This window comes from Prionailurus viverrinus, chromosome D2 (genome assembly GCF_022837055.1).
Source record: "Prionailurus viverrinus isolate Anna chromosome D2, UM_Priviv_1.0, whole genome shotgun sequence".
NCBI classification, from domain to species: Eukaryota; Metazoa; Chordata; class Mammalia; order Carnivora; family Felidae; genus Prionailurus; species Prionailurus viverrinus.
The window spans coordinates 87,604,142-87,623,135 of NC_062571.1; the positions used below are offsets into that span (position 1 = coordinate 87,604,142).

General features: G+C 61.7%; 1 protein-coding gene across 2 annotated transcripts in view; it reads left to right on the forward strand.

Moving 5' to 3' along the window:
- Nucleotides 1–18,994, forward strand: part of INPP5A (inositol polyphosphate-5-phosphatase A) — a 175,091-nt gene that overhangs the window by 26,432 nt on the left and 129,665 nt on the right. The window lies entirely within an intron of this gene.

Consider the following 18,994-nt stretch of genomic DNA (forward strand, 5'->3'; position numbering starts at 1 on the left):
TGTGGGGCCCAGCCCTGGATGGGAGGAGGGAGACACCTCTTGCCTCAGTGCCCCGGCTGTGGGCAGCTCCCCGAGGCCTCGGTGGCTGGGGAGGGTCCAGGCTGGAGCATCATCCCCTGGCCCTGTGTCCCTCTCCCACCCCACACTCTGTCCTGCTCCGGGGGGCCTGCACTGCACATGGTGCAGGTCTGTGCGTTTTCCACCCGATGGGCTAGCAGTGTGCATGTTAGAGTATTCTAGATTGTCCTGGAATGCAGACTGCACGGGTTACATTTCAGCAATAAGCGTTTGCCTCGTGAGCTAAGTTAATTTCGGCACAGGTCCACGTCTCGCCAGTGCCCAAGGGGGGGGCGCACGCTGGACGAGTCTGGGTTCTGTCCTAAGGCCCGAGGTGGGCCGCCTGCCACCCCACCGCTGCACCGGAGTCTCCCGTGCTGTGGGGATGGGCTCTCCTGGGTCCGTCCTCCTCCACCTGCTGCCCGCAACCCACCGTGCGGACGTGAGCTCACCGGCGGACCCGGACCTTCAGTCTAGAAACCCCGCGTGCCGCGGCCCCTGGGGGGCTCTGTGAGCGGGCTCCTCAAGGCCTGGAAGGGCGTCGACGCGTGTGCGTGGGATTCCGGCTGAGACAGGAGCAGAAGCAACGTGGGAGGCGCGAGGGCATTCCAGATAGGGCCGCTGCGCCTGAAGAGCAGGCAGCCCGCCCACGGAGCCGTGGAACCCGCTGTTGTCTTGCAGCCCCGTCTGGTGAAGTGATTCGGTTTACTGCATGTGTCTGCATAGTCCTCTGGGCATCCTACAAGCTAGCTCGGATATTCTAATTTGTGTCTAAGGTTAAATTTACATGAGAGACGTGGGGCCAGGGAGGCGCTGGGGACTTGTGAGTCCCCACCAGTGTTTTCTCTGGGCTCGCCACTTTGTGTGTCCCACGTTTATCTGGGGCCTGAGCCCCGGGGTGGATGTGACCAGGGGGAGCCCGTGTTTTGGTGCCAAGAGTGCATCTGACCTGGGGGCTGGCGTCAGAGCCCAGCCCCCTCGGGAGCGGGGCAGGAGACGCGTGTGGGGCAGGGACCCCAGGGAGGGCCGCGGGGCCGTGGAGGGGCGGCCGGGTGGGCAAGAACTGGCAGAGCCAGGGCCTGCCAGAGCCCAGTACGGCCATTGCTGTCTCGGAGAAGGCGCGGCGCCTGCGGCCAGGGGCCGGGTGGTTTCCCGCGCGCTTCTCCTGTATGCCGGCCAGTACCCTGTGTCCTCCTCGGTCACTTCTGTCTCTCGTTGCAGCCACGTTTGCTCCTGGGCAGCCGTCCAGCTCCCGATTTGAGAGGGGAGCACGGGCTTCCTGTCCCGGAGGGCTCGGTGGCTGCACTCAGGTTGTGCCCCGAGGAGCACTGACAGACTTCTGGGTCAGTTTTCTGGTGGGCATCTTGGCCACGTGTCGGCCATTTCGCCTCACTCAGCACTGTTTTGATTTGGACTTAATATTGCCCTTGAATGGAAAGAAGAAAAGCAGGAATCTAACTCTAAAAGTTTGGGACAAGAGTTGTACCCACACCGTGTCTCCAGACTCTGATTCTGCATCAGTGAAGGCAGATGGGACCCTCGTGTTGTGTCTGTTTCAAATGCTGTGAAACGTGACCTTGTACGTGACCGAAATCGGGTGGCTTCCCCTCCCTCCGGGACGAAACGTGGCCGCGGAGTGTGCTTCACATCTTTGTGGTGGTGCGCGTAGGGCCAATGAAAGCCTTACAGACGCTGCGCGTGTCTGCATGGAACCTGTCGGTGCGCCCTTGTGACCACGTGCCGCTGCGCCCCTCCCGTCGGAAACCGGAGGAGAGAGACCCCTAGTCTGGGGCATGGTGGAGGCCCGGGGGGGGGGGGGGGGGAGGGGAAGGGAGAATGTATGGAGGGGCGAGGCCTGTCACCAGTGTGCACGGGGACGCGGTGGGGGTGGGGTGGGGCGGGGTCTGGGGCAGGACCCTCTGGCTGTGGGGCCCGTGGCCCTGGCAGGGGTTTCGCAAGGCCTGCCGAGGAGCTCCCACCCACCTCTGGCCGCGGCGCCTTGCCTGGGTTCACGTCCTGCAGCCACTCCCGGTGGCCCTGGGGCCTCGGGCCAGTCTCTTCCTGGGGACAGGGCGCGGGTCGCAGGGCCTGCCCCGCGGGTGTGGCTCCCCTGGCAGCACTAGCATCTGCACGGGGGAGCAGGCCGTGCGGGCGGGGCAGCTCCCGGGCTCTGGGGGAGCAGCTGGGGGCCGTCGGTGCCCCTGGGGCGGCAGTGCCTGCGGGAAGTGAGGTCACGGAGCACGTTCCCTTGTTAGGGGCGGCCGCCGTGACGTGAGCCCCGGTAGAAGCAGGGCGCGACAGGAGGGGAACTGGGTGCCAGCAGTGGGCAGAGGGAGGTGTGGAAGCAGGTGCCCCGACTCCGGGTCCGGAGAGTCGAGCCTGCCTGCTCCGGGAAGGGTGGTCACCTGTGGGCCTCTGGCGGCCTCGTGTCCTCCGGGCCGTGGGTGTCGCAGGCTCCAGGCTGCCCTTCCACAGTCCTGTGTGTGTGTGGGTGGAGGACGCAGAATTCATAATTTTCACGACTGTCTTCCTTAAGCACCTGCCCTCAGGCTTTTGCTCCCTGTCGTGAAGGGTGCCCGCGGTTGCCCTGCACTGCCCTGGGCGTCCTGAGCAGAGAGGTGCATCCACACCCACGTTCAGCGGAGTTGTCGTCGGAGATGTGTTTTGTGTTCTTCGTCCTGGGGGCCCTGTGAGAGCCGGCTTCCTGCGGGGCCCGTGCTTCCCGGACGGACACCGAGGCCACAGCCTCATGGGGACCGGAGCCTGGCCTCTCGACAAAAGCGGGACGGGAAGGAGTCTCCTGGGCTCGAGTGACCACTTCGTTTCAGGAAGGCGCTCTGGGCTCCTCCCTGGCCTGCTGCCCGTCGCCAGCATGGGGACCGTGTTTGCACAGCTCACGGCCTTTCTTACTCTTGCTGGGAAGTTTCTGCCTCCGGGGGCGGGTGGCGTTTCTCAGGGCGGTGCCTGTCCCGAGTGACCCGAGTTGGTGCCCTCCTCCTCTCGTTACTTCCTCATGTTCCTTTTCTTTCCTTAATAGTAACTTGGGGGGTGCCCGGGTGGCTCCATCGGCTAGGCATCCAACTTCGGCTCAGGTCGTGATGTCACAGTCCGTGGGTTCGAGCCCTGCATCAGGCTCTGTGCTGACGGCTCAGGGCATGGATCCCGCTTCGGATTCTGTGTCTCCCTGTCTCTCTGCCCCTCCCCCAATTTTGCTCTTTCTCTGTCTCTTTCAAAAATAAACAAACCTTTAAAAAAAAATCTAAAAAAATAGTAACCTGGAAAAGCACATGTTTTCTGAGTTCACTTATAATTTCTTTGCGGGAAAATGTTTGTTGGTTTTGCTTTGGATATCTGATAAGATTTGTAAAAATGTGTGTTTCAGGCTTTTGGAGAATATCGACACCCCTCAGTTCTCATCTGGCCCCTCCTCTGCACCCCCATTGTCCCTGATGACAGCCTCACCTGCCCAGGCCCTGTCCTGCCTCTTCTAGCTCTGACCGAGCTTCTCCCCCAGGGCTCTCTGGAGCGCCTGGGTGGTGTCTATCTGCATCCGTCCCCTGTCCCCCACCAGCTCATGCACTGGGACAGCCTGGCTGGACAGGTGTCAGTAACCCCATGGCCCCACGGCCTACAAGTCAGGTGTCTGTGTCCCCACGGCCTGCAGGGCAGGTGTCACTGACCCCATGACCTATAGGTCAGATGTCACTGGCCCCATGGCCTACAGGCATAGGTACCAGTGGCCCTGTGTTCCACGGGCCAGGTGTGGTGACCCCGAACCCTATGTTCATACCTCCAGCCTCCAGCCTGGGGTCAAGTTGGCTGAGGCCACGGGTGGCCCAGAGCTGGTCTGTGGGCAGCCCCAGGGCTCACGGTGATTGGTTCACCCCACCCAGGGCACCCACTCTGCAGGCCCGTGTGCCTCGCTCCTGGCCCAAAACACGGTCAAAGGCTGCCTGTCCGTCCATCAATTGCCACACCTCGGGTTCTCTGGGTATCCTGGGCCGCAGATGGGGACTCCGTCTTGTCCCCCACGCCTGGCTGGAGGCCAACAGGAGGGCGAGGGTTCCGGGCCCCTGACTCACCGAGTCGAGGACTAAAGTGGGTCAAGGCTGGCAGTGTGCCCGGCACATGGGGAAGGGTGAGTTTGTTCCCCGGGGAATGCTGTCTGTCACGGTCTGCTTACCAGCCAGGGCCTGCCTCCCGATGCAGCCTGTGGAGCCCAGCTGGAGAGCACAGGGCTTTGGCGGTGGCTCTGGCTGTGAACCAGCCTTGCCCGAGGCTGGGGAGCCTTGTGCGCGTCCCCAGCCTCCAGCCCTGTCCGTCTCCTGCAGCACAGGGACCCTGCGGAGGGCGGGGGGGGGGGGGGGGGGCATGTGACACTCAGCGCTGCCCAGGGCGTGGCTCCATGATGGTTGCCAGCGAGAAGGATTTTGCACGTGTTTATTTTACAGGGGCCCTATTTTTAGACTTAAGTTATTTTGAACTTGAATTTTAAGGTTAAAGAAAAAACAAAAACCTCCCGAGACTCAGAATTAGCATGTCTGATTGTCGGAGAAAGGATGTTTTGGGCTTTGCCGTTTCACGACCCTGATTTTCTGTGGCTCCTGACTCTTGGTCTCCCTCGTTGGCCTGCAGCTGTCCAGGGGTGACAGAGGGCAGCTCCCACTGCCCCTGCCCGGGGAGGCCCTACCCTGTGGCCACACTCTGCTGCTGCTGGGCCTCACTTGCAGCCCCTGGGGTTGGGCCGGATCAGCTTTCGCCGAGGTTTAGGGGCTGTGCCTCGGTGTGAGAGCAAGGGTCTGGCGGCCTGTAGTCGATTCTGTTTGAGGAAAAGCAAAACAAAAGTCTGTGGCCCCCTGGAGCCGGCCGTTCTTTGTGGCGAGAGTCATGGAAAGGGCCTCACAGACTGTCCAGTTCAGCCTTTTATCTTTTATTTTTAAACTCTTTCACGACGCTTATCGTAAGATTCCCAGCATCTAATAAAGTTGAAAGAACTTTGCCATTGACACTGACGTATCGACCAGCTGGTTCTGTCATTAACGTGTTCCTGTCCTTGTTTTATGACCTACTGATCCGTCTTTTCATCCATGAGTCGTTCTGTCCTTTTATGTGTTTCAGAGGAAATTGCAGACGTCAGTATACTCGTTCCCAAATACTCGAGTAGCAGTGTCATTAGCTGGAGTTCAGTATCGGTTTGGATTTTCTTTTGACGCAACATTTACATGCGGCGAAGATTGCGCGTTTATTTTTTTTTTGTTTATTTTTTTTTTTTAATTTTTTTTTTCAACGTTTATTTATTTTTGGGACAGAGAGAGACAGAGCATGAACGGGGGAGGGGGAGGGGCAGAGAGAGAGGGAGACACAGAATCGGAAACAGGCTCCAGGCTCTGAGCCCTCAGCCCAGAGCCCGACGCGGGGCTCGAACTCACGGACCGCGAGATCGTGACCTGGCTGAAGTCGGACGCTCAACCGACGGTGCCACCCAGGCGCCCCAGAGTGCGCGTTTAAACACACATTTGCTGGGTCTCGGCCAACCCGAACCTTTATCAAGACGTAGAGCGCAGCTGTCATCCCAGAAGGTTCCCCCGCCCTTCCCCGCCAGGGAGCCGGGCCCCCGTTTCCCTCCGGCCCCGTTTAGCCTGTCCTGGGACGTCCCGCCAGCGGGCCACACGCGGGCTGCGCCCCGTCGCCTCGGCCTCCTGCACGTGCTTTGGACACAGCGTCCTGTCGTTGCCTGCGCCGAGCTTGCGCCCTCGTGTCGCGGGCAGCGCTCCTCGCACGGCTTCCAGCCGCGCTGCGGGCTGTCCGGCTGTCCTCCGGCTGACGCTCACGGGGCTGCTCGTTTGTAACGTCTTGCTCGTCGCGAGCAGACTCTGTGAACTTCCCCGTATGCGTGTTTTGGGCACACGCTTCCGTTCCTTTCAGGTCCTCGCACCTGGGAGTGGAACTGCTGTGTCGCCGTGGAACTTCTCCCGGAGCGAACGTGCCGTTTCGTGTGCCGCCAGCGGTGTGGGCCCTGGTGGCTCTTGTCACCTCAGGCTCGCCGGGGTGGTCGTGACCTGGAGCCTGTTTTGGGCGCTCGTTGGCCGTCCGCGTGTCCATTTTGTTGCTTGGTTGGTTGGTTTTCGGTGAAGTTCTCTGGTCCCGTCCTTTGCCTGTTTCCGACTGAATTGTTTTTTGTTACTGATTTGGAGGAGTTCCTTTCGTATCCAGACGCCCGTCCTCTGTCACACACCTGTTGTGCGCTTCTGTCTCCCAGACTGTGGCGCTCGCCTGCTCGTTTTCTTGATGGTGACCTCGGTGACCGGCGGTTCCTAATCAGGATTTTTCACGACTGTTGCTCCCTCTACCCTAGAAGTCTGCCGGCTGCCGAGCTGGGAAGACATTCTTCCCGTTGCCTTTTTTTTTTTTTTTTTTTTAATGTTTCTTTTTGAGAGAGAGAGAGAGAGGCAGAATGTGAGCAGGGGAGGGGCAGAGAGAGAGGGAGACACAGAATCCGAAGCAGGTTCCGGGCTCTGAGCTGCCAACACAGAGCCCGATGCGGGGCTCAAACTCGCAGACCATGAGATCATGCCCTGAGCCGAAGTCGGACGCTTCACCGACTGAGCCACCCAGGCGCCCCATTCCTGTTGCTTTCTTTAGCTGTGTGGTTTTATCTTTTACACTTAGGGTTTTCTTTCTTTTTTTTTAATATATGAAATTTATTGTCAGATTGGTTTCCATACAACACCCAGTGCTCATCCCAAAAGGTGCCCTCCTCAATACCCATCACCCACCCTCCCCTCCCTCCCACCCCCCCATCAGCCCTCAGTTTGTTCTCAGTTTTTAAGAGTCTCTTATGCTTTGGCTCTCTCCCACTCTAACCTCTTTTTTTTTTTTTTCCTTCCCCTCCCCCATGGGTTTCCGTTAAGTTTCTCAGGATCCACATACACTTAGGGTTTTCATCTCGAGTTAATTTTTGTGTGTGAGTCGGTACGGTGGAGGTGTGCCTTTCCCCACGGGCGCCGGCTAGCTCACCGCCGTGGGTGGATAAGTTTGTCTTCCCCGGTGGGTTGCTTTGGCGCCTTGGTTGAAGATCAGTCCGTGTGTGTCTCTTTCTGACTGTTCTGTTGTATCGATCTGCTCATTGAATGTGACTCCAGGACCACCTGTCCTGGTCACGACAGCTTCATGGTGAGGCTGGGCGTCCGCGGGAGCCCCCCGGCTCCGTTGTCCGTCCTTCCACGGATTGCTTTGGGCGTTCTCAGCCCTTTGCATTTGCACGTGTGCGTCAGAGACAGTTTGTCCGTTTCGCAGAAGCGGCCGGAACTACGGCCGGGGCCGCCCAGATCGTCGCGAGCGTGGGGGCACTGACGTCTCCCGGTGCGGAGCCTGGGGCTTCTGAGGGTGGCAGGTCTTCTTCTACTCAGGTCTTCGCTTCTCTGAGCATCTCTTGCGGTTGTCAGCCCAGAGGTCTTGCGTGTCTTTCATTAAACGCGTTCCCACATAATTTGTGGTTTTTGCGGTAGTTTACCGTCAACAGTATTTTCGAATGTTTCACTTTCCAGTTACCTGCTGTTGTTGTAAAGACACGCGCACCAGATCTCGTGGATTGATCTTGTAGCCGGTGGCCACGCTGGCCGAGTCCTCGGGGCCCCTCTGTCCGTGTGTCCGCGGTCAGCACCTGCAGACACAGCCCACTGCACGTTGTCTTCTCTGCTTCCGTGCCCGGCCGGGGGCGAGCGCGGGTGCTCCTCTCGCAGTGGAATGCGGGGGGTGGCAGGCGCCACAGGGCAGGGGGTGCCGGGTGCCACAGGTCGGGGGTGGCAGGCGCCACAGGGCGGGGGGTGCCGGGTGCCACAGGCCGGGGGTGGCAGGCGCCACGGGGCAGGGGGTGCCGGGTGCCACAGGTCGGGGGTGGCAGGCGCCACGGGGCGGGGGGTGCCGGGTGCCACAGGCCGGGGGTGGCAGGCGCCACGGGGCGGGGGGTGCCGGGTGCCACAGGCCGGGGGGTGGCAGGCGCCACGGGGCGGGGGGGTGCCGGGTGCCACAGGCCGGGGGTGGCAGGCGCCACGGGGCGGGGGGTGCCGGGTGCCACAGGTCGGGGGTGGCAGGCGCCACGGGGCGGGGGGTGCCGGGTGCCACAGGCCGGGGGTGGCAGGCGCCACGGGGCGGGGGGTGCCGGGTGCCACAGGCCGGGGGTGGCAGGCGCCACGGGGCGGGGGGTGCCGGGTGCCACAGGCCGGGGGTGGCAGGCGCCACGGGGCGGGGGGTGCCGGGTGCCACAGGACGGGGGTGGCAGGCGCCACCGGGGAGGGGGGTGCCGGGTGCCACGGGAGGAGGCGCCGGGTGCGGTGGGGGAGGGGGTGTGCCGAGGCTGTGGAAAGCTGTCAAATGCGTGTTCTGCCTCTATGGACACGATCCTGTAGTTTTCCCTTCAGTCTGTAAATTTGGGAGTTCCGCCGGTTTCAACTGTGCCAGACCGGAGCGGCATCCCTGGGCCAAACTCACTCGGTCACGCTGGGTTTTCCCTTACGTATTCCTGCACGTGGCCTGTGGGCATGCTCACACACGTGCACACGCGGGGCCGTGGTTCTTTCTGCGCCGTGCCTTCGAACACGTTTGCCAGGGTTTGCCATCGGCGCCGCGCTGGCTTCGTAGAACAAATGGGAAGGAGCCGTGTGAGGTTGGTGGGGCGGTTGATGGGACTCACCGGAGAACCCGTCCCTGCTCCGTAGGAAGGTTTTTGGTGCAAACCGCATTTCTTTAACAGAGAAGGTTCTGTTTCGCTGCGTGTCCTTCCACTCGGTGAGGCATGTGTTCCCTTCGCCCGAGTTGTTCAGCCTGTTGACATAACGCTCAAACGTCCCCGTGTGCTCATTGTTCTTTGAACGTCTGCATCGGTCACCTTTGACTTCTGATGCTGGTCACCTGTGTCCTTTTCTTCCTGATTCACCCGCCTAGCGGCTCATCAATTGTATTAACCTGTTTAAGAGCCAGCTTTTCATTTGATTTGCTTTATTGTTTGTCACCTGCAGTTGTGCGTGAAGCTCAGCCTGTGACCCCTCCGTGTGGTCGGGGTGGGCGCTGGCCTGGGCACGTGGCCCTGAGCTGCGCGGGGCCCGTTCTCCCTGTCACGTCTTATTTTTTATTATTATTTTTAATGTTTATTTGTGAGAGAGGGAGAGAGAGAGAGACAGAGAGGGAGGGAGCACACGAGCGGGGAAGGGGCAGAGAGAGAGGGGGACGCAGAATCCGAAGCAGGCTCCAGGCTCTGAGCTGTCAGCACAGAGCCCGACGCGGGGCTCGAACTCACGGACCGCGAGATTGTGACCTGAGCCGAAGTCGGCGCTTAACCGACAGGCGCCCCCCCTCTGTCATGTTTTCGTGGACCTCGGGCTGTGTTCACGTTCTTCAGGCACCACACTGCTTTTCCCTCCAGACTCTGCATTTCTGTGATTTCTTCCCCCCGGGTGCTGCCTTCCTCCACCGTAGCTGAGGTCCCCGGGGACCCCTCTCTGCAGTCGCATGAGCCAGAGGCCCCGCGCTGCGGGTTGGGGAAGGCAGCCCGTGGGTCACGGCGGCTTAGGCTCACCCCCTCACAGCCCTGGGCGACCCCGTCCTTCTGTGGGATCACAGCCGGGGATGAGCCACGTGTCTCTGAAACCCACGTCCCACTATTGTGTGTGGATACTTGGGGAATCGGAAGTGAGCGTGTCACTTGGGAAACGGGCAGGGGAAAGTGCTCCCAGAGGCTGGCCTTGGAGTGCTCTGGCCGGTCTGTGTTCCCCTTCGGGGCCCCAGAGGGTGACCCTCCATGGGAAGAAGCCGCGTTTCTGCCCTCACTTACTGCCTCGGGGCCTCCCCGGCAGAGGCAGGCAGGTGCCCTCCACGGAGGACATGGCGACACTGGGCTCTCCGTCGGGCTGTGGTGGGTGCGCCTCCTCGTGGGGGACGTGGGGCACGGTGGGTCCCGAGTCTGCACCCTGTCACGTGGGAGTTTGGAAGCTGCCCGACCGACCGCACGGTCTTGCGGGGGCGGCGACGGGGCGCGGGGCACGGGACCCGGGCGGCACCGGAGGCTGCCCGCCGTGCTCTGAGCCTCCCCTGCCGGGTCTCCCGGCACTCGCCTTTGAGAAGCGGCCTCCTTGAGCATCGGCCCGAGAGCGGCCTGTGCCCGACGGAGGCCGTGGCGCCCTTCTCTGGGCCCTCCCCGCCCGCGGTCTCCTCTCCCGCAGCCCACCGCCTGCGTTCTGGACTTTGCTGCTGCCGCGCATCTGTGTTCCCAAACCCAGGCGTGTGCTTAGAGCTGGAGTTCAGGTTTCGTCACCTGTGCACCTGGGGGTGCCCTGCATGACCCCCTCACTCCTGCCCAGCCCCCCAGGCCCGCTCTGCGGTCTGAGGGGGTTTGCGTTCAGCCTCTCAGGTGTGACATTACAAGGGCCGTGCTCACGGTCTTTTGCAAACCCGGAGAAGCCGTGTGAACGCGGTGGCATGTGGACTGCTGGCCGTTGCGGAGGTTGGACGGGACCGGACGGCGGGGCCTCGGTGTCTCAGATGTCTGCCCGTGAGGCCCCGGGGTCCCGACCGTGGGGGTGAGGGCCGCACCCTCCGCAGCGGCCACCCGCCCGTCCGTGGGGGATTCTGAGCAGAGTCCTGATGGAAAGAGCAGTACCGGGGGCCCAGGGAGGCCTGTCCACGGGCGGGTAGGCAGGGCGGCTGTGCGGCTCCGGGACGGGGCACGTTCCCACCTGTCGCTAGGGTGCCCGCGGTCCAGCGCTCGCCCTCTCTGGTTTGTGCATCTGGCAGGCGGGCCCGGCTGGGCAGGTCTCTGCTGAGAAATGGCCTCAGCCCCGATGGCTGGCCTGGGTGGAAGGTGTCCATGGGGTGGGTCATTTCGGTTTTTATAGGCCGTTATTCCCGATTAAACCTTAGTTTCTCAGAAGTCAGTCCTCAGTGACCGTACGTTGTCATTGTAAGTGTATTTTGTCCCCAGGCACCCTTGAGGAGAAAATGTTCGTTCGTGGTCAGGTTCGCCCAGGCCTTGTTCCCAGTGGCGACGGGTTCTGAGCGCGTCTTTGCCAGATGCTGAGCACGATCCTGCCTCGTGCGTAACTGAAGAGGGCGCGTTTCTGAGCCGTCGTCCGTGGGAGGATCTCTTGCGGTTTTCATTCCCACTTTGGGTGCTCTTGCCGTGGCGGCTGCCGCGAAAGGAGTGGTGGCCGAGGGGAGGAGCGGTGCGGGCGGCCCTGTCCCTGCTCCTCCGCGGCGAGGCCCTGACCGCCCTGTACCGCTCCGTGCGCGTTCTCCTGGTGGAAGGCCCACCTTCGCTTCCTTTCACAAAACTATTTTTAGCCTCAGTGTTTCTGAACGTGCAGGCAAGACTTCCTTTCTCGTGAAAGGAAATGGTTTTCCTCCGCAGGGCTAGGCGTCTGGCGAGGGGTGGGATTTCCCGGGACATCGGTGGTGCGGACCGGAGGCCTTGGCCCGCTCTGCACCCAGGCTTAGGGAGCCCCTGGCGCTCGATTGTTTTAAATGACTCGTATTTGAAAGTTTTAAGGGCGTATTTGAGAAAGCGGAGTTTCTGGGCTGGCATACGCTGTGTGCGAACACGGGGCCCGTCGCCACCGCGGGCCGGCTTCGTGCTAGCCTGTCGGGATGCGGCCCGCAGGACTCGGGCCTTGGCGGCTTGCAGCCCTGAGCCCAGCCTGCGGCCCCTCCTCCTGACAGCTGTGCCCGGGCCACACGAGCCAGCGGCTGCGTGGACGCCACCACCCGGATGGGGTTCGGCACGTGGGGGTGGGAGTCACAATGGGGTGGGTTCCCCCGGCAGGCCTGTCCCTGTGGCCCCCCTTCCCACCAGAGGTGAGCACGGCAAGGGACTGTTCCCGTCCTCCTCAGGCCTCAGCCGTGGGTGGGGGCTCCCTCCTGTGACAGCAGCTCCTGCTTCCGGCACTTTCTTTCCCGTTGCGGCCCAGACCTTGGCTTCCTTCCTGAGAAAGTCCTCTTTCCAGATGCTTCTACAGGTCTTTTTTTTTGTTTGTTTTAATTTTTTTAATGTTTTTATTTATTTTTGAGAGAGAGAGAGACTGAGCGCAAGCAGGGGGAGGGGCAGAGAGAGAAACACACAGAATCGGAAGCAGGCTCCAGGCTCTGAGCTGTCAGCACAGAGCCGGACGTGGGGCTTGAGCTCGTGAACCACAAGATCGTGACCTGAGCCGAAGTCGGACGCTCAACCGACTGCGCCACCCAGGCGCCCCCAGATGCTTCTACAGGTCTTAACTGCACATCTGTAGTTAGTGTGTTCGTGAGCGTTTGCCGTGTTCGCTGCCTACAAGGGTCAGGCAGCGAAGGCAGACACAGAGAGAGACAGGGAGACAGAGAGACAGAGAGAGGGAGGGAGGGGTCCCTGTCCGGTCTTCCGCTTAGGCAGCCACTGCGGGGTCAGGTGGGGGTGGCTCCCGCAGGTGGGAGGGAGAGGGGGACAGAGGTGCGTTAGGCTAGAGGCCAGGCCACCGCCTGGGGCACCGGGCGAGCTGCAGGAGAGTGGTGGGGGGGGGGGGGAGGTTCTCATGGAGCACACGAGGCTCTGGCTGGGCTCATGTGGCCCCGGTACAAGGGGGTCTGTGTAGGGCCTGCAGTCACGGGCCCCGTCGCCTCCAAGGGCCTCGGCCGCCCTCATTGCCGCTTTTCTGTGGCATGTGCTCCCGCGGGGGCGGGGGGCATGGCCCGTCTGGCTCCCTGGGCCTCCTGCCCTGCTTTCTCCGGCCGCCGCGGTGGCTGTGGGGAGTGGCACTGTCGGGGGGGGGGGGGGGGGGGCTCTGCGTGGGTGTGCCGCGGGTTGGGCCGCAGCCGTGGGCAAGGACGCGGGGACGAGCGCCCCCGCCCAGCCGCTGCCCGGCTCTCGTCCGCAGAGGTGAGCCTCTCACTCGTGTCAGCCCCCTTGGCGTCTTTTGGTCATTTCTCCATCAGACCTGTTGTCGTCTTGCTTTGCCGTCCGGTTCTTCGGCGTCGGGCAGCCGAGCCCTCGCCCATGTGCCTTTCGACGTTCGTTGTGGTCGAGCGTGTGGTTCTGTTCAGCAGCGGCGGGCAGACTTTGAGTCATAGTGTGTTTTCCGTGAGCTTTGGAGTCCGCTGGCCTAGTGGGGCTGCGGGGCCTCGCCCAGGGGTGCGGGATGGCGCTGGGCCAGCCTCCCCGGGGTGGGGGGAGGTGCGGGCGTCGTCCCGTGGCCTCCAGTCTGGCGTCGCCTCCGCCAGGAGCGTCCTGCTGCTTTTCGTGCACAGAATCTTCACAGCTAAACGTTGGTGCCTAAGCGTCATCTTTGTTCGGTGTTGCAGTTGTCGTGGGGTTTCCTCCTCAGCTCATCTGGTGACCAGTGTTTGTGTTTAGGACAGCTGTTGATTTTGGGTCTCACTTTTACATCCTGCTACTTTTTCCTCAGTGCTTTTATGTCTGTTTTAGTTTCATCGCCGACCCTGGTCCTTTGCACATGCTGTCCTCTCACCTGTACCCTCCTGGTTGCTCTCTCTCTTTCGTCTTATTCCTTAATCTCTTTGGTGTTGGTCTAGGTGTTACGGAAATGCGGCGTCTTTGCCCCGTTCCTGACCTTGGCGGGGGGGGGGGGGTGAGCGTTTCCCCACAGGACAGGGACCGGCTCCAGGGTGTGAGTGCGTGTGCTGTGTGTCCTTTCTAACACATGGTTCCGTCACACTTGACTCTGTTGCTACAGAACAAGAAAGAATAAAGAAAACATTTAACTCAAAAAGCCAAAATACAGAATTATGTCATAAACTGAAGTCACATGAGAAGATGAATGTAAACCATGTTTGTTGTTGAATGAAAAAGTAAACGAAAACCCACCGGAAAACCAGTAAATTAAGGCAATGTTGATGGCTGTCTGCACCCAAACGTGAAACGCGTAGTTGAGAAAGGCAGGCGCCAGAGGAAGGGCGGGACGTCAGGCCACATGGCTGCTCTCGTGGTCAAGGCTCCTCCCGCAGTGGGATCGGAGTCCTCCCCAGAGACCTTATTTCACAGTAAAATCTGAGTGGGCGAAGCGTTCAGAGGGACACCAACTGTTCCGTTGTATGCAACCCGCCCGTGTTCGTAACACGGAGGACGTGTGTCAGTTTTCTGCCCGTGTGACAGCAGCACAAGTGCAGGCTTCCACAGTGGCCCCGCCTCTCGGTTCTGGGGGGTGGGCGTCTGGGCGCAGCCGAGCGGGGGGGCCCCCGCCCTCATCTGGAGGGAAGTGCGCCGCCCCGGGTTTGGCCCACGTCGGCAGTCAGCACCTTGCTGCGGCAGAGGTGAGGGCGGGCCGCAGAGAGCCAGTGCTCGGCCTCCCCTCCCCGACCTTTAGAGCCTCTTGGAAAATTGCCCAGCTGACATCTGATAAGGGCAGACCCACCCAGGATAACGCCCCTTCTGATGAACTTAAGATCAACTAATCTTGGGGTTTAATTATACCTGCCGAATCCTTCCACCTTTGCCACTGGTGTCCCCTGACCAGGGGAGTGACATCTTATCATTTCCACGGACGCCCAGACTCCCCAGGGAGGGGTTCTCGGGGAGCACAGGGGTGGGGCACGTGCAGGCACTTCCTGGTCTGTTAACTTGACATTAATGGTTGCAGAAGTTTATTGAAGAAGTTTCATTTATTTCTTCTTTGTCTTTCTTCATGCGAATCCACTCTTTTCTTTTTTAAATTTTTTTAATGTTTATGTTGGAGAGAGAGACAGAGCCTGACAGAGCAGGGGAGGGGCAGAGAGAGAGGGAGACACAGAATCCGAAGCAGGCTCCGGGGCTCCGAGCCGTCAGCACAGGGCCTGATGTGGGGCTCGAGCTCACGAACTGTGAGATTGTGACCTGAGCCGAAGTCGGACGCTCAACCCACTGAGCCACACAGGCACCCCAATGAAACCACTCTTCTAATCTGTATAATTTTCCTTCTCCCTGGAGAACTTTTTAAAACGTTACTTTTAGGGCCTGTCCCCTGGTGATGAGTTTTCCCAGGTGAGAACACCTTTATTTCAACTTGGCTTTTGAGAGATGGTTTTGCTGGACGCAGAGTCCTGGGTGGCTGGTGCTCCCTCCCACCGCGGGGAGCTTCCCGCCCGACCGCCTGCTTGCTCGCGTCGCTGTCGGGAAGGTCGCCATGATCCGGCCCGGGTTCCCGTTTCCTCCGTCTTCCCAGATGCTCTCTGTCCCCGGGTTGGTGCACGTTGGATCCTGTGTGCCTGCGAGTAGCCGTTCTGGGGGGAGTGGCACCGAGTGCTCTCCCCGCGAGGGAGCGTCTGTGTCTGGTGTTTGTCCTTCATTGAAAAATTCGGTCCTTAGGACCCCGCAGGTGTTTTCCACTCTCTTTTCTGGCTCTTCCTGAAACCCCGTCATGTGAGATCGTCTCATGATTCCTGGACGTTCTGTCCTTCAGTCAGTGTTCTTCTCAGCGTTATGTTTTGGAAGTTTCCGCTGACGGGTCTTCTAGCTCGCGGCTCGCTCCCTCCGCGTGTGCGGCGTGTTGATGAGCCCGCCGGAGGCATTCTTCATGTTGTTACAGTGGGTTTGATTTTAGCGTCTGCTTTGCGTTCTTAGAGCTTCTGCCGCGCTGCTCGCGTGGCCGTCCGTCCCCGTGTGCCCTCCAGGCTGTCCGTCAGCACCCTCCGTGTGCCCTGCGCTTGCTTTCTGGCGTTCCGGAATCGGAGTCCCAGCCGAGAGGGACTCAGACGCATTTTCTGCGTCTTTGCACTGTTTTCCCCTCGCCTGTTAGGCAGCCTGGTAGTTTTTTGCCGGGAGCTGGACTTGAAGCGTCGGGTCCCAGGGGCTGAGGTCGCGTGAGGCCTTCTGTTAACGTGGCCCTGGGCCGTGTTTACGGCGTGCCGCGGCCATGGCGTCGGAGGCTTCGTGGTCCCCCGGTGCCCTCGCCTGTGTCCCGGGGGCTCCGTGAGGGCAGCTCACAGGCGGTCTGTGTCGCGCCCTCTTGCGCCAGAGCCCTGCCTTGTGCTGGCACGGCGTGGGGGCGGGGAGCGCCCCGCGGTCTGCGGCCCGTCTCGGACTGTGGCTGCGCCTGTGTCCCTGCACTGTGACCCCTCCCCCGTTCCTTCGGGGCCGTAGGCAGGCAGGTTGGGGGGAGGCGCCCTTTCCAGGGGTGGCCTGGGCCCGGGTGACCCCCCTTCCCCGGCGTGGCGGGCTTTCGGTGTGGAGAGGGCGCTGGGTGTATTTCACCGAGGCTGCTCCCCCCGTCCCCCGGCCGGCGCCAGGAGGGGTCTTTCTCCAGGGATCCTTCTCCAACCTAGACCACGAGCACGTGCCGGGCTACCTGGAGGGAGAACCCACCACAGCGTGGGGCCTCCTCGATGTGGTCCCGAGGGCTCCTCTGTACACTCGTCCGTGCTCAGCTTCCCCCAGGTCACAGCTGACCGTTGGTGCCCCGCTATAGGCTTTGGTTCCAGCATCTTCTCCGGGAGAGCAGGTCTGCGCCGCGACTCGAGTGTTCTCCTGTCTGTCTGGGCTCCGGGGTGGCGGTTTGCTGCCCGCTCCAGCTCCCTGGCGGGTCCAGGAGACGCCGGCGTGATCGCCCGGAGCGGGACTTGCAAGCCGTGTGGCTGCGGCTGGACCGGGGTCCCGGCTGTCCCGTTACCTGTGACGAGAATCGGCCGATTTCTCTGAGCTGCTGGTGCGGCCAGTTGCCTCGGCCGCTTTCCCGGTGGAGCCTTCTGTGCATTCGCGGGATAGTCCACGCGGTTGGTTGTGAGGGGTGAGCCTTTAATGTGCTGTCACACTCCTTGAGCGTGGGTGTCTGTGCTGATCGTCACAGGCGGGGTGGGTGACACGTTCCTCCCTTTCTGTGTGCACCGTCTCATCACGTATATGTGTCAGCGTTATGTTTGCTTCAGAGCAGGGACCTCGAAGCTTCCGTGGAGCCGTGCTGCCCGCAAACGTCACCAGCTACGCGTGCGGTTTAAAATTAAGTGATGTTAAAAATGCAGTGATTTAGCCACAGGAACCACATTTCAAGTGTGAATTTGGCTGCTGCAAGTCTGTGATCGTGGAGGGTTCCACCGACAGTGCCGGTCCCTGTGTCAGTGGGAGCGTCCTGTGGGCCACACCGTCCAGCCCTGGGGCCACCGCGCGCGGGTGGGTGTGTGTGGGTGTGGGTGTGCGTGCACGTCGAGGCGTGTTTGAAGCGTCGCTCTCGGCCCGGCCCGTCGGTAGCAGCTGCTGCCGCGGGAGGGGCCCGGGGGGCCGCCGTCGTACCCTCCGCAGAGTTTTCCCCGTTCGCCTCTCACGGTGGCTTGTAGCGGCCGGTGGTTAGCGTGCTGCACCGCGTCCGAGAGCTGTCACGGTCTCTGCTTCAAGTTTTGAACACGAAGTTACAAATTACGAAAGTGGGGGCGCCTGGGTGGCTCGGTCGGTTAAGCGTCCGACTCTTGGTCTCGGCTCAGGTCACAAACTCGCGAACCGTGAGATCGAGCCCTGCGTCAGGCTCCGTGCTGACAAAACAGAGCCTGCGTGGGATTCTTTCTCTGCCCCTCCTGCTCTCTCTCCCAAAGTAAATAAGCAAACTTAAAAACCCCTCAAATACGAAAGTAACGTGTGGTGACTGTAAGCATATCAGAAGTGAAGAAACCGGAGGGTGGCCCTTGGCTTGCACGCCGCGCTCTGCACGCTGGTGTTCTGTCCTCAGGAGCGGCGTCGGGAGCTGCGTCCTGGCCACGATCCGGTCCTCGGGTCGTGCAGCCGCGTGGTCTCCTCCTCCGCGCCCGGGAGCACTTGCACTGGAAGGTGGCCGCGTCGTCCCGTCAGTGGACGGCCTGCCCGCGGCTCTTTCGTCCGTGCCAGGACTGGGCGCCGGCAGGACTGCTGGGGCCCGGCCGCGTGTCCGGGCCCCCGTCCCGGGAGGCCCCCCTTGCTCTGGCCACGTAGCCCGGGGCTCGCGGTGTCGCCGGTTCGGGCGGTGGGAGAGTGCGTGGACTCCCCGAGTTTGCGGCCACCACCGCGGTCCACGTTACAGCGTGTCCATCACCCCGTGATGGGGAAACCCGTGCCCAGCAGCGGCCACCCCCACCCCTGGCCACGGTCCGCTTCCTGTGTGCGCGGACCGTGCTGAAGGTGGAGTCACGTGTTACTTCCCTTTTGTGTCCGGGTTCTCCCACGTGGCGCGTGTTTTTGAGGGTCGCTGTGCTGTAGCGGGTGGCCGAGCTTCCTTCCTGTTTAGGGCCGAGTCGCAGTCATTTGTGTGGATGGGCGGTGTTTTGCTCATTCGTTCATCCGCGCGTGGGCATTTGGGCCGTGTCCACCTTTTGGCGACTCTGACCGGTGCCCCGGTGTCGGTGCCCGTTTCTCTGTGATGGCTGCTTGCATTTTGCTGCATCACGTGTAGACTCTGATTCGCGCTTTAGGGACCCGCTGGACAGTTTCCCGCAGCACCTGGGGGCTCCGGCTCCTCTGCATCCGCGGCGGGGGGGTGCGCAGGGGGCCTGCCGGGTGGGTCCCCGACGGCCCACGATGCGCCTTTCCGTGCACCTGGTGCTCGTGCTGCCCAGACCCGCCCCGGGTTCTTTTTTTGGGACGGCGTCCTCCCTGCTGCCCGCCGGGGAGACGACGGAGTCTGGGGGCCTCGCTGACTGCGGGTGGGGGCTGCTGGGGTGCTGTGCCATCCTGTGCAGACACTGGTCCGGCTGTGGACCGTCCCTCCCCGTGACCCCATGGGGACAGAGCAGGGCTGAGGGTCGGCCGTGCACGCGCGGCACTGCGGGGCCTGCCTGTCGCCTGGCGAGTTTGGTCCCTGGGGACTGAGAGCCAGGCCCCCTCCTGGGGGGTGGGAGGTCCCCCATGTGGACGGCCCCCCCCCCCCCCAGCACGGGCCCCACGGTGAGGCCCGCGAGGTGGTGTTCACCACCCCAGCGTCTGCTCGTGGCTCTTTGGGGCTGTGTCGACGATCTGACTGTGTTTTCTTTC